Consider the following 14601-nt stretch of genomic DNA (forward strand, 5'->3'; position numbering starts at 1 on the left):
AAATGCAAATAAAAACCTAACTATTATATTTGGGGCTCTAACTACAATCTAAGGGGGAAATTAAAATAATAATAACCTAACTATTACATTTATCTAACTAATTACATTTTTGGCAAAAATTAAAACCTATCTATTACATAGCCTAATTAAATACATGTCTTGAGCATCTATCTATTACAATTTGATATTTAAATGCCTCTCAAATAATCATCAAAATTAAATAAATGAAACTTAAAAAAGAATAAAATGAATAATTAAAAGAAAGAGCACTCGAAACATGCAATTACACATAAAAATACATTGGAGCACATAAAAGAATTTAAAATAATAAAAGAAGTTACCTTCCTTGAAGTTGTGGTTAAATGGGTGAAATTTGCCCTATTTATGCTTCAAAATCAACAAAATGATCAAGGCATCAATTTAAAAAATGGAAATAATCATAAAATCTACCGATTAAAGTACTAAAATGAAGTATAATTAACAATTAAGGAAGAAAAGCAACTTGTATTTAAGAAATCAAAACTGTCAGGAATCTAATTGCAAAAATTAAGAATGTTTTTGAGGTCAAATGATAATTATTACAAAAATTAGGGGTCAAAATTAAAGAAAAATAAAATTTAGGGATCAAAATAAAAGCAACTTGTATTTAAGAAATCAAAACTGTCAGGAATCTAATTGCAAAAATTAAGAATGTTTTTGAGGTCAAATGATAATTATTACAAAAATTAGGGGTCAAAATTAAATAAAAATAAAGTCTAGGGATCAAAATGTAATTAAATTAGGGACCTAATTGAAATAAATCCAAAGTTTGTAGGGCCATAATAAAATTACTCAAAAGTACAGGGACAAATCTGCAAAAACATTTTCTGGTTTCTTGACAAATCAGGCCACTGGGCCATTTTTCTTACTTTTTGGGTCAGGATTCCCTAAGCCCAGTCGAAAGTCCAAAAGAAAAGGGCGGGCCGGCCCGGCTTTTGGTCCAAACAAACCCAACCGAAATACATTGGGTTTAATCATTCCAAGCCCATGTCAAAATCCAACCAAAATAACCAACAACCCGTTATGTATAACCCAGCCAAAATAAACCTAACCCAAAAACTAGCTTCTTACAAAACCCAACAAAATATTAAATCAACTAAAAAATCATTAAACCCTAATTATGCATTGAAATCCAGAATTAATCTGCCCAAAAACCACTTAAAATATGAAAAAGAGGATTAAAGTTTAAAGGGGGGCAAAATTGATTAATTTTTCCAGATTTTGGGCCACAATAGAATTATGTAAAAATCTAGGAGCCAAAGTGCAATTTTTGGAAATTTCTGTGCATCTCCTTTGAAGCTTTCCTCTACAGTTTCTAGGTTTGCTATGGAAGTTCATTTAACTAGCCAACATTCACACGCCTATTGCATCATGAAAAGGAAGACAATCAAGACCTTATTCTAGGGAACAAATCAAGTCAAAATCCTTTCCAAAAACTCCTAGCAAAATCATCCAAAACATTAGCCAGGTTTCCCAACTTCGGTTGAAGAAAGCACATTCTAGGAACCAGAAGAAAGAACGAAAAGCAGCAAACTTGCTCAACTAAAGGAAACCTAACACTAGTCAAATCATTCACATGTCTTGCCCTCCCTTTTTTACAACAAAAAAGCAAAGATTGAACTTATTAAAACGCAGCCCTGATTAACCAAAAAAAAACGCAGCCTGCATAGCCAAGATACCAAACCAAGCAAATAAGCAAGAATCCAATGCTCAGGTTTAGAGGATTTGAATTCGCATAGGAATTGAATGTTGGATCCTTAATCCAACATTGGACTTATATGTGAATAATTATGTATTCCAAACTGTCGATTAAGGTTAAACCCAATTAAAGTGATCAAATATAGTTTGGACTTAATGTATCTAATAGGATGTGGGCCTTTAATGTGTAGAGACTTAAGGGCTCCTATTTCTATGATGGGCTGAAATAGGGCTCCAAAAGGTAACTAAATGTTACCTATAAATAGGGTTTTGGTCCCCAGGTCACACGTATCTTTTCAATTGTCGTATTTGCTAATATCACAAAATACCTCTTCCCAGATATCCCATCGTCAGGAAAGATACCAGAGAGATACTAAAGGGCTCTCTCAAAGGATCGGTAAATACGTGTTGACCTGGAAGGCCACCCCAATATCTTTGGAGATTCATATATCAGTTTGTCAATATGAATCCAGGTCCGCTTCCGCAATTTTTCTTGTTAATTTATTTCTTAATAATCGCCATATAGATTTTGGGTTTAATAGGTGATGATTTTCACTAAAAGTTAATATAAATTACCGCCCTAACAAGTGGTATCAGAGCCCCTTATGGTTGATTATTAGGAAATAATTTGTAGTCTTTGAAAGTTTCATCTTAAAGATTGTAAATTATGAATGATGTCCTACCCCTGTTTTGGTTGTAAAGAATCGGTAAAAAAAAAAAAAACTATGATTAATTTTAGTTTTTTTTTATTTGTGCGGCTAATTTTGTTCCGTGGTTGCAGTCATGTTCATGATTTGGCTTTATGGTTCAGTTTCATGTTTTGGCTTTTATAATCCGTAAAAGAATTGCAATCACTTTTGGTTTTGTTGCATGGCCAATAAATCAAGACTACTTGTTTGCTAAAGTCATTAACGTGCTTCCTTAATGATTATCATGTGAATCTGTGGATCCCACCATTATGGACAAGTTAATTTTGTTTCATGTTAACAATTTTTAGTTCATGGTTTTATTTGCTTCCGCAATTCGGATCGGGGTTGTCCCGTACTTTGACTTTCGAGTTTTTGAATCAAGTTATGGTAGCAAGACATTGTTTCCGTGGTCCCAGTGTCTTTCACATGTACTGGCCAATCCATTGTTTTCAATTAACACACGAAACGTTTGCTTGCTATGACATTCTAATGGACCCTACAGTGGTCAAACTTTGGCCATAATATTTTACTAAGATACTTAGTTGGCTAATTTTCTATGTGTGACCGGTCAATTGTTTCTATTTTCTTTTGGCTTGCATCTTCTGTTTAAGAGCTGATACACATATTTATATGTTAAGTAATTAGGGTTTCTTTAATTTAAGTGAACCCTAATAAAGTTAAATAAGACATTTAAGCCCTATAAAATTCATATGTGTGGCCCATTAAACATGTAGTTTTTTTATAAAGTACTTATGGATTTCAAGAAAATTTTTGGGCTTGAATGTTAAATTTGGGTCAAATTATGGATATGGACTTTTGGTCCAATAAGTCATGATTTAATTTGATTGATTTGACCATGTTTGACCACGTTTTGACCAAAGTTGATTTTGATCAAAATTTTTATTTAATTTGGATAATTTTAAATTTGAATATTGTTATTAATATATATATTTTGGAATAAATTAATTGAAATAATATGCCACCAAAGTGACCTCTATTATGGAAATTAATTTATTTTAAAATATAACTAGTTGGGTACTTGTAATTTTATGAATATTGATCGGCCCAAAGGAAGGTCAATATTTAATGAAATTACATGTGCACTTGTGGTAATAAATACGTGATAATTATTTGGATTTTACATGTGATTTATAAATTGGCCCAAAGAAAAATTTATTTTTGACATGTTATTATTATCAGTGTTTATTACTGCACCAAGATATCACTTAGAAGTTAATATTTTTGTCCAAAGATAAAATATTAATGGAATATCGGTATCTTGAGATGAGACTACCATTATTTGAATTTATTATTGTTTTGATTTATGTGAGTATAGTTTTAATTATTTTATGTTTTCTGTTCAGTTGCGAATGATCTTACAAATATTACTGCCAACATCAATAATATTCCTATGTTGAATGACACAAACTTCAAATTCTAGAAAGAAAATCTCTTGATAGTACTTGGAGTAATGGATCTCGACCTTGCATTAAGGGATGATTCTTCCCCACCTCTTACAGATCAGAGTACCTCTGATGAAAAGAGAAATAATGAGAGGTGGGAGAGATCAAATTGCTTGTGTCTGATGATCATTAAAAAGGTTGTTCCAGAAGCATTCAGGGGAACAATGTCAGAAACGACTGTAACCGCTAAAGAGTTCCTTCAGAACATTGAAAAAAGGTTTGTCAAGAACGAAAATGCTGAAATTAGTAGGCTCTTGACACGCCTAATTTCAATGAAATATAGTGGTAAAGGCAATATCAGAGAGTACATCATGGAGATGTCTCATCTTGCTTCGAAATTAAATGCACTTAAGTTGAAACTATCTGAAGAGTTACTAGTGCATTTGATTTTAATATCTCTTCCTACACAGTTTAGCCAGTTTAAGGTGAGTTATAACTGTCAAAAAGAGACTTGATTTCTAAATGAACTCATCTCACACTGTGTAGAGGAAGAGAAAAGGTTGGAACAAGAGCAGACAGAAAGTGCTCATCTGGTGTCAATCACTAATAATAAAAGCAAGGGACTTAAGAGAAAAAGGAAAAAGGAACTGCAGGTACAGCGTCACAAAAGAAACAACAAAAGAAATCAAATGATCAGGGAAAAAATAGTTGTTTCTTCTGTGGAGTTGAAGGGCATCAAAAGAAGTATTGCACCAACTATCACGCCTGGCGTGCTAAGAAAGGTATGCTTCTTAATTTGGTTTGTTCTGAGGTTAATTTAATTTCGGTATCTAGACACACATGGTGGTTAGATTCTGGTGCAACAACTCACATCAGTGTGCCTATGCAGGGTTGCCTGAATTGCCGAAACCCTAATGATAATGAAAGATATATCTACGTGGGCGATGGCAAAACAGTTCAAATTGAGACAATTGGAGTTTTTAGATTATTGTTAAAAATTGGATTTTATTTGGATTTCTATGAGACATTTGTTATACCGTCTTTTAGACGGAATTTAATTTCTATTTCTATTTTGGACAAATTTGGTTATTGTTGTTCATTTGGATATGGAAAATTTGAATTGTTTCATGATTTAAAATTGGTTGGTTCTGGTTCTTTAATACATTACGATAATCTATATTTAATTGATACGATTGTCTCATTTAATGAATCTCTGCATTTGAGTACTAGAGGAGTAAAGAGAAAATTAACCAATGAGAATTCAGCTGCATTATGGCACAAGAGATTGGGACATATCTCCAAACGGAGAATGGAAAGACTTGTGTCAAATGAAATTCTCGACCTCTTGAATTTTACAGATTTTAATGATTGTATTAACTGTATAAAGGGGAAACAAACTAATCAAAGGAGATTTGAAGCCAATAGGTCTTCAGACGTCTTAGAACTTATACATACGGATATTTGTGGGCCATTTTCTACATCTGCTTGGAATGGTCAACACTATTTTATAACGTTTATAGACGATTTTTCAAAATATGGTTACATATATCTCATTTCTGAAAAGTCACAGTCACTGGACGTGTTCAAAAATTTTAAGGTTGAAGTTGAGAATCAAGTCAACAAAAGAATTAAAAGCGTCAGATCTGACCGTGGTGGTGAGTACTATGGTAGATATGACGGTTCAGGTGAACAACGTCCAGGACCATTTGCTAAATACCTAGAGGAGTACGGTATCGTCCCACAGTATACTATGCCGGGTTCACCCACTATGAATGATGTAGCTGAAAGATGAAATAGAACACTTAAAGACATGGTAAGGAGTATGATATGTCATTCTACTTTACCAGAGTCACTCTGGAGTGAAGCACTTAAGACTGCAGCATATATCCTTAATAGAGTTCCAACTAAAACAACTATCAAAACCCCTTATGAGATTTGGACAGGATAAAAACCCAGTTTAAAGCATATGCATGTTTGGGGGTGTCCAACTGAGGCAAGGCCTTACAGGCCAAATGAAAAGAAATTGGACTCAAGAACGATTAGTTGTTATTTTATTGGATATTCTAAAAGATCCAGAGATTACAAGTTTTATGATCCCACAACCAAATCAATTTTTGAGACAGGAAATGCTCGGTTCTTTGAGGATGTCGAGTTTGGGGGAGAAAATATAGTAAGAACATTGTCTTTAAAGAGGAATATATTAATATTCCCACAGGTGTCATTGATTTTGTTCAGGATCCTATTCATGAATAAGATCATGACATGACAAATCAAGACAATGTCGAAAAATAAACTGTTACAGAAGTTCAAACTCTCCCTCTCCAAGAACCAGTGCCATTAAGAAGATCCACTAAAGAAAGGAGAAGTGCAGTGCCAGATGATTACATTATTTTTCTCCAAGAATATGAGGATGACATTGGATTGATGGAACATGATCCAATCAACTTCCGTCAAGCCATGGAAAGTTCAAATTCTCAAAAGTGGATCGATGCTATGAATGAAGAGATTAAATTCATGAAGGACAATGATGTTTGGGATCTTGTCCCATTGCCAGAAGGTGCGAAACCTATTGGTTGTAAATGGATATTTAAAATCAAGAGGGATTCGAAAGGCAATGTCGCTAAGGGATTTACACAAAAAGAAGGTATCGACTATAAAGAAACCTTCTCTCCGGTCTCTTCAAAGGACTCTTTTAGAATTATCATGGCACTAGTGGCACATTTCGATCTTGAGTTACATCAGATGGATGTAAAGACAGCGTTTCTCAATGGTAACATTGATGAGACGATTTATATGGTGCAACCAGAAAATTTTGTATCGGAAGATCCAAAAAATATGATTTGCAAACTTAAAAAATCCATCTATAGGCTCAAACAAACGTCTCGACAATGGTATTTCAAATTTCATCAAGTGATCATCTCATTTGGTTTTGAGATAAATTTAGTAGATGATTACGTATACCATAAGTTCTGTGGGAGCAAGTATATTTTTCTGGTATTGTATGTTGATGACATTTTGCTTGCCAGCAACGATATTAGTCTATTGCATGAAATCAAGAAATTTTTGACTAAGAATTTTGAGATGAAAGATCTTGGTGATGCATCTTTTGTGCTAGATATACAAATACACCGAGATCGATCTCAAGGTATTTTAGGACTATCACAAAAGGGCTATATCGAAAAGGTTCTCAAAAGATATGGCATGCAAAATTGTAAATCAGGTGACACTCCTGTGGCAAAAGGAGACAAATTTAGTTTTGAGCAGTGTCCCAAGAATGCTTTTGAGGAAAAAGATATGCAAAAAATTCCTTATGCGTCAGCAATAGGGAGTCTAATGTATGCTCAAATATGTACATGTCCAGATATTACGTACATTACTGGAATGTTGGGTAGATATTTAAGTAATCCAGAATTAGATCATTGGAAAGCAACCAAACAGGTCTTACGGTATCTACAGAAAACAAAAGACTACATACTCACGTATCGGAAGTCAGATGAGTTAGAGATCATTGGGTATACTGATCCCGATTATGCTGGATGCCAAGATACTATGAAGTCAACGTTAGGCTATATCTACTTGTTGGCTGGAGGTGCCATATCTTGGAAGAGTGCTAAACAGTCCCTCATAGCATCTTCTACTATGACTGCAGAGTTTATAACTTGTTATGAGGCATCCAACCAAGGAATTTGACTGCGAAATTTTGTCACAGGATTACGTGTAGTGGATAGTATTGAAAGACCATTCAAATTATTTTGTGACAATAAGTCAGCAGTCCTGTATTCCAATAATAACAGGAGCTCGACGAAATCTAAACATATAGATATCAAGTTCCTGGCTGTTAAAGAAAAAGTGCAAATGGACAGTTATCGATAGAGCATATCGGGACAAACTCCATGGTTGCGAATTCGCTCACTAAGGGATTACCATCCAAAATGTTTCATGAGCATACTGCTCATATGGGTGTTGTGTTGTTAAATGATGTCAGTTTTAGTGGGACTTTGTTATTTTGAACGCCCTTATGATATTTTTCAGTTATTAAGAATTTGAGGATATTTTATGCATAAATAAAGTTTAGATTTATTTACACTCTGACTTTGGTATGGTTTGATCTCATGAAAATTTAAGGTGGACCAGTTGGAAATAGACATGTTCTGATCACATTATATGAAATTTCTATACTACACATCCACATCATGATTCATGTCATTCAATTGTATCGATATATGTGACCATTGATGGGTCGAAATACGAAATTGTAACAAAGGCCGCTTTGATCCTATATTGGTGTAATTGATGAACCGAATTGGTTATAGATACATTGTGATAATGACAGTAAAGTTGAGCTCATACGGTTAATTGCAAAACATAATTATAAGGTTACACATATAGTCCAAGTGGGAGATTGTTGGATCCTTAATCCAATACTGGACTTATATGTGAATAATTATGTATTGCAAACTGTCGATTAAGGTTAAATCCAATTAAAATGATCAAATATAGTTTGGGCTTAATGTATCTAATAGGATGTGGGCCTTTAATGTGTAGAGACTTAAGGGCTCCTATTTCTATGATGGGTTGAAATAGGGCTCCAAAAGGTAACTGAATGTTACCTATAAATAGGGTTATGGTCCCCAGGTCACACGTATCTTTTCAGTTGTCGTATTTCCTAATACCACAAAATACCTCTTCCCTGATATCCCATCGTCAGGAAAGATACCAGAGAGATACTAAAGAGCTCTCTCAAAGGATCGGTAAATACGTGTTGACTTGGAATGCTACTCCAATATCTTTGGAGATTCATATATCAGTTTGTCAATATGAATCCAGGTACGCTTCCACAATTTTTCTTGTTAATTTATTTCTTAATAATCGCCATATAGATTTTGGGTTTAATAGGTGATGATTTTCACCAAAAGTTAATATAAATTACCGCCCTAACATTGAAATGAACAAGAGGAGGGTTTGGAGTTACCCTTTGATAGCCTTTGGAGTGGAAACCTCAGAGAGAGATGGATCCAATGGTGGAAAGGTGAAGTTGAAAATTTCTTGGAAATTGGCTTCAAGAGTTGACAATGCTGTGACTTCGAGCCCAGATTCGATGATCTTAGAGATGTTTTCTCTGAAAATTTCCAACACAAAAGTTCTTCTCCTACATCTATAGAGTATCTAGAAATTAAGAATCGATCCAAAAAACGTCAAGAAGAAGAATAAAATGGTCTCTGGATAGGGCTTCCTGCTCAACCCTGGCTCAAGTTTTTCCAGAAAAATTTCTGCACTTTTTTCTTCTTCTTTTTCCTCTGTTTTCTCTCTGTTTTCTTTGTTCGCCACCTCTCTTTCCTTCTTGTTCTTTTGTTACCTAATGGCTGCATTTGGAGCCTTTTTATAGGAACAAAACCTCTCTCAAAACCTAGGATCAATGGTGCATATTTTGCTGCACCTTCTTGGCAATCTTTGAGCCATTAGATTGGCCTGATTCCAGAAGATTCTTGATGTTTTGGATTAGGGCCAGGTGGCCATGTACTGGAGTGATCGAATGGAGGAAAAAACGAAAGAAAAATGAGTGGAATTGGGAGGAGAAATGGAGCTGCAATTTTGCTATACTGATGCCTCGCTCATGGCTTTGTACTGCTGGAAGATGATGCGCACGTGGCTTACACGCGGTGTGGTTTTTTTTTTTTTTTACAAAAACTAATTTTGATTTTTGTTTTCTTTACTTTTCTGCTTTTCTTTTCTTTCTCCGATTTTTCTAAAAAACATGATTGTTCTCAATAAATAGAAATGAAACAAAATAAATTAAAATAAATAAAATTTAACTAAAAAAATGAACAAAAATAGGAATAAAATGAAAACTAAAATGGTAAAATTTTAGTGTCTACACCCCCAATATTCCTTCAAAGTAGGTGAATTAGCTTCATTTTATATAAGGATTAGGCTCACTTTTGCTCACGCACAATCACACACTTGTTGAGCCAAAAGTTTTACAATCACCACTAACCTATCCAAGTTATAAAAGAACTTATCTGTCTCACGATGAAGAGCACTCATTCAAAACCCTTTGAATAATCACAAATCACTATTACACCGAGTAATCTTGTGATTATAACCATTATTCTCTCTACTTATCCATTGTCTAACTCCTTCTTTCATGATTAGGAACACTAGTTATTTATACTTGACAAAAGGTGCCTTCAAAATTCTCAATTACTTCTGTAATAAATCAGGAGCAGCTAGTCGTTAGTACTTTCGAATGAATATACTATATTCAAATTTGCATCCTATCTTTTTCAAGCATAGAGTCTAATTCATAGGACAATTGAGGTTGTTTCCTACTTCTTCTTCAGGGTTGTAGAGTTGGTTCCTCTTGACAGTACTTTTAGGACAGTTTTAGAATTTCTACATCTGTCCAAATATTTGGCCATATAGTTATGTTTTGACATTTTTCGACACTGCTCCGTTCAGATGGTTGCTTCTTATCCAAATTTTCATCTGTTAAAACATCCTGTTGCAGCATATAACTCATCTTCCACGAGTATATTTTGAATACCCAAAGGCTTTGTTGATGTGTCCGATCCTGTGTTCAAATAGTTCAAATTTTCACTTTTTGTAAAACTTCCTCTTATAAATAGAACGTTAGAGAATATTGTTCATCTGTCCAAATTTTGTTCGAAAAGTAGTTCTATAACTTGAACATCCGGAACACTTAGACAAATTGTGAGCTCATCCTTTATTGGTTTTGTTATCATCAAAACAAACAAGGTAGATTAACAACTAAAATAAATCATGTCTTATAGACAATGTTGTAGCTGGAAGAGGTAGCTTATTCACTTAAGTCACGTCAGGCAGCATGAGACTGATATTTGAATTTTCGAGAGAAATCTTTAAATGTTAAAATCAAAATAAAAAAGGTTATGGTAAAATGTGTCAATATTGCTTTACAAAATTTACTTTTGATGTTAGTTATATTTGCCACTTCTTTGACTATTGATGTAACAAAGGACAATTGCTTGCTCACTTGAATTTTCTGCACAACCAGTTCAATCCTCTAACAATATCCCCCCTTTATCAATGTCCAATATTTTGATGAATTTGTACAATATGTTTTCTTTCACTATAATGCACAAAATTGTGGGGAAACATATGATATGATGATTTGTTAATTCCTTCTATTTCAGCATTGTTTTGTTCTAAAGAAGATCGGGATTAGATTTGGATTGGAAGTAGAACAAAAAAATATTAATTATTTTAAAGTTCAATTTACAAAATTGGTTTCTTTCAAAGTTGAATAGTAATCTCAATCCTTAACTAGTTTTTGTAGTTTATTTCATTATTTCTTTGTCTCTAGCTATCATAACAAGATAGTTAAATCATAAATAGTCACTATTAAGATTTGTATAGCCCAATGAAGAAATGCTACTGGTAATCTTACTAAGTTAGCTTAGTTTCATAAACATAACATTTAATATAGCCAGTCAGCATTACAGTTGAAATACAAATAGTCTATTCATCCAAAGGAACCGATGCCTTCAACCTTATAGATGATTTACTTGTAAAGTTGTTTAAATTTTGTAAATCAAGAAAGTATAATCATGATAACAAAATCAATGCTCCCAAATTGAGGAAAGCCTGTTCAAAAAACAACCACATGGCTTGATTGGAATAAAAATTTAAAATACTCAAGTTTTATTGAGAGAGTAGCACTTAGTTATTTATATCGTATGTGTACTAATGTTAAACTAAAAATTTAAAATGCCAACTTCACGCCTACCACTCCAAGGAACAATATAGCATAAATACGAAAAAATACATAACTAATACGTCTAACAATTATCTAGAATTTTACATAATTAATTATTCAAGAAAAGTAATGAAAATTAAACAATCTAATATCCTAATATCAGACCCTATAAAAGTCATCATACACCAATTTAAAGGATGTGGTGGAATCCATATGATCCAAAGAATTAGTATCAAAAGTCATATCTCTTCATAATCAGGCTATGGAAGATATGAGATTGTATGCCTTCTACTGACATTCTTTCTATGTCAGCTATAAGATTTGGAACTAGATAACTCTGCTTGTACATGTATGTTGTTGCTTCTTTTAAGCAAAGATAGATGAGAGCAAACTCATCATAAAGGTGGTGCAAAAATCTTCGAGCTCTACAAATTATGCTACGGGAGTCAAACACAAAGTCATGCTGAAGAAAAAAGTTGAGAAACCCTTTGCTCAAGGAAAGAGAAAAGGATCAAAAAATGAGAAGAAAGCTGAGAAACCATTTGCAGGGAAATCTGATAGTGGTTTATTTTTGCCAGTGGCCTGCCATCATTCATCTACAGTTTCCCTATGGAAAGGTTCTAGGATCTACATCTAAAGGGGAATCTGCTTCTGAAAGGGAGGGGAATCAAACACAAAGTCATGCCGAAGAAAAAAGCTGAGAAACCCTTGCTCAAGAAAGGAAAAAGGAATTAGAAAATGAGAACAAAAAGGAATCTAAAAATGAGAAAAAGAAGGGGAAATCTGAAAATGAGAAAAAGAAGGGATTTGGAGATAGAATTTGAAAAGTATTTCAGTGTTACCGCTGCTCTTATCAGGGCAATCCCTCCATTGATAAGCTGATGAGGCACTACTACAAAGATGTATCGGCCAAGCACATGAGGGTATTAGATGAACATTATGGGTTCGGATAGAGTAGATCCAAACAAAACCTTTATGATTTGAAGCGGTGCAGCAACTGTGACAATTTGTTTGAAAAGTCAAGGACCATCAACTTGAAAGTAGGGGGTTCCATTTAATCCTAACTATTACGGCCATTATGAAGACGATACGTTGAAGCTCCCATGCAAGGCCAATCACCCAAAGCCAAAACCAAAGCCAAAGCAGTCATAGCTAAAGCCACAGTAGCCATAGCCGCCAAAACCACAACCACCAAAGCCACAGCTACCAAAACCACAGCTGCCAAAGTCACAGCCACAGCCACAGAAGTAGTCAACTGATTAGTAGTTACTAGTGATTGCAACAACGGCCACTAGGGATTGTTAGTTCTTTTGTATGGGCCACTAGTTAGTAGTTAGTAGTAGTCAACTAGAATGTTTCAGACTGGTCATTGGACAATATATGAGGAAGGATGTGTCGACCTCCATTTTCTTTTTCCTGTATGGGGTCCGGTAGTTGCTTTTCTTAATCATACAACACATCAAATAGAATAATAATAATAATAATAATAATGATGATGATGATATCTAGCTATTCATAAAAAAGAAACTCATCATAAAGGCATTCAGGTATCATGGAACTGTTTTTTTTACATCGATAAATGAGGTTATAGATTCTAACAAATTTAGTTCTCTATTCTTGAAACTATCCTATGAATATTCAATCTAAATAGCCAATCCCAAATTCTAAAATCACATACAACCTTCCTCAACTTCATCAAATTTAACAACCAATGACAAAGCGCATTTCTTGTTTGAAGATGTATGGCACTTGAACTTTTCATATGTACCATATGAAACATATTTATGTCCAACAGTGTAATGTCTACTGAAGAACCACTTAGAAGTGATAGCAGTGATATATTGTATTGAATCATAAGCTATCACTTTCTAACTTGATGGAACCCTAATCACCTTTTTAACTTTTCTAATTTAGCTTACTGATTGTAGAAAGAACGTCAACATCATTGTCATACATAGTCTGAAGAAGACATTCCAACTCATCACTAATGGCTAACGTAATTGCTATCATGTAATGGTTTAGACTAATTACTTATATACAAGATGCAAACATGTTTGTCAATTGGATAGGGTGATAATTATCAAATACATACTTCATTTCAGTCTTTTTCTGCAATAATTTAAATTCAGCTAGTAAATATAATTGAACAAATTTTAATTTTCATATGATCTATTATAGATATCAAAAGAAAAAAGAATCCAAACTATAATAATGTCATAACTGTTATAAACATGAAGGTACTTGCAAATTTACTACGCAGCCACAAGGCAAAGGCAAAAAATTAGTTAAATATTTATGTTTCCCCTCTTAAAGCTAAAATTTTTCAACACACTCCAGTTAATGTTTAAAATGTAGAGTACATGAAAAATAGCTTATCATGTGCAAATTGTGTATATTTTGATATTTTGATATCTTGTCAATTCTAACCTAACTAATACCAAAAGTTAGATAATTTTACATTAACTAACTATCCGATCGTACATATATATTAGTGGTGGTTGATATGGATTTTAGTTAGATATAAGATCTCCCCATGCTATAGATTAGGTTTAGAAAATAGGATGCTAGTTGTTGGTTCATGCATTTTATCATACAATTGTTTCAAAGAAACTTACACATGTATCAAATCGTGATACATGTAAGTGACAATGATAAAATTTTAAGTGAAAATAAAATATAATAATATTCAACTCACTATAGCAATGCTCTTGTCAAGACATCTCATTAGTTCATTGTTCAATTTTTTTTATAGCTAGAAGGTGAACACAAATCATCATATGTCAATGTACTTATCAGTGTTTAAGTAACACTTATCTAGTATTCATACATACAATTTGGGCATATCAAATTAGTCACAAACTAACTTACTGTTCAAAAAAAATTTGACACTATGTTATACTAGATTATATGACTTAATAAGAAATGAAAATAAGAAAAATGACTGATGAATACCTTTTATCATAGTGGTAAAGCCAAAGACTATATACTAAAGGTGCTTAAATTTTGACACAACATACTTTCACAAAATAAAAACTAC

This window comes from Coffea arabica, chromosome 9e, assembly GCF_036785885.1.
Source record: "Coffea arabica cultivar ET-39 chromosome 9e, Coffea Arabica ET-39 HiFi, whole genome shotgun sequence".
Classification (NCBI taxonomy): Eukaryota; Viridiplantae; Streptophyta; class Magnoliopsida; order Gentianales; family Rubiaceae; genus Coffea; species Coffea arabica.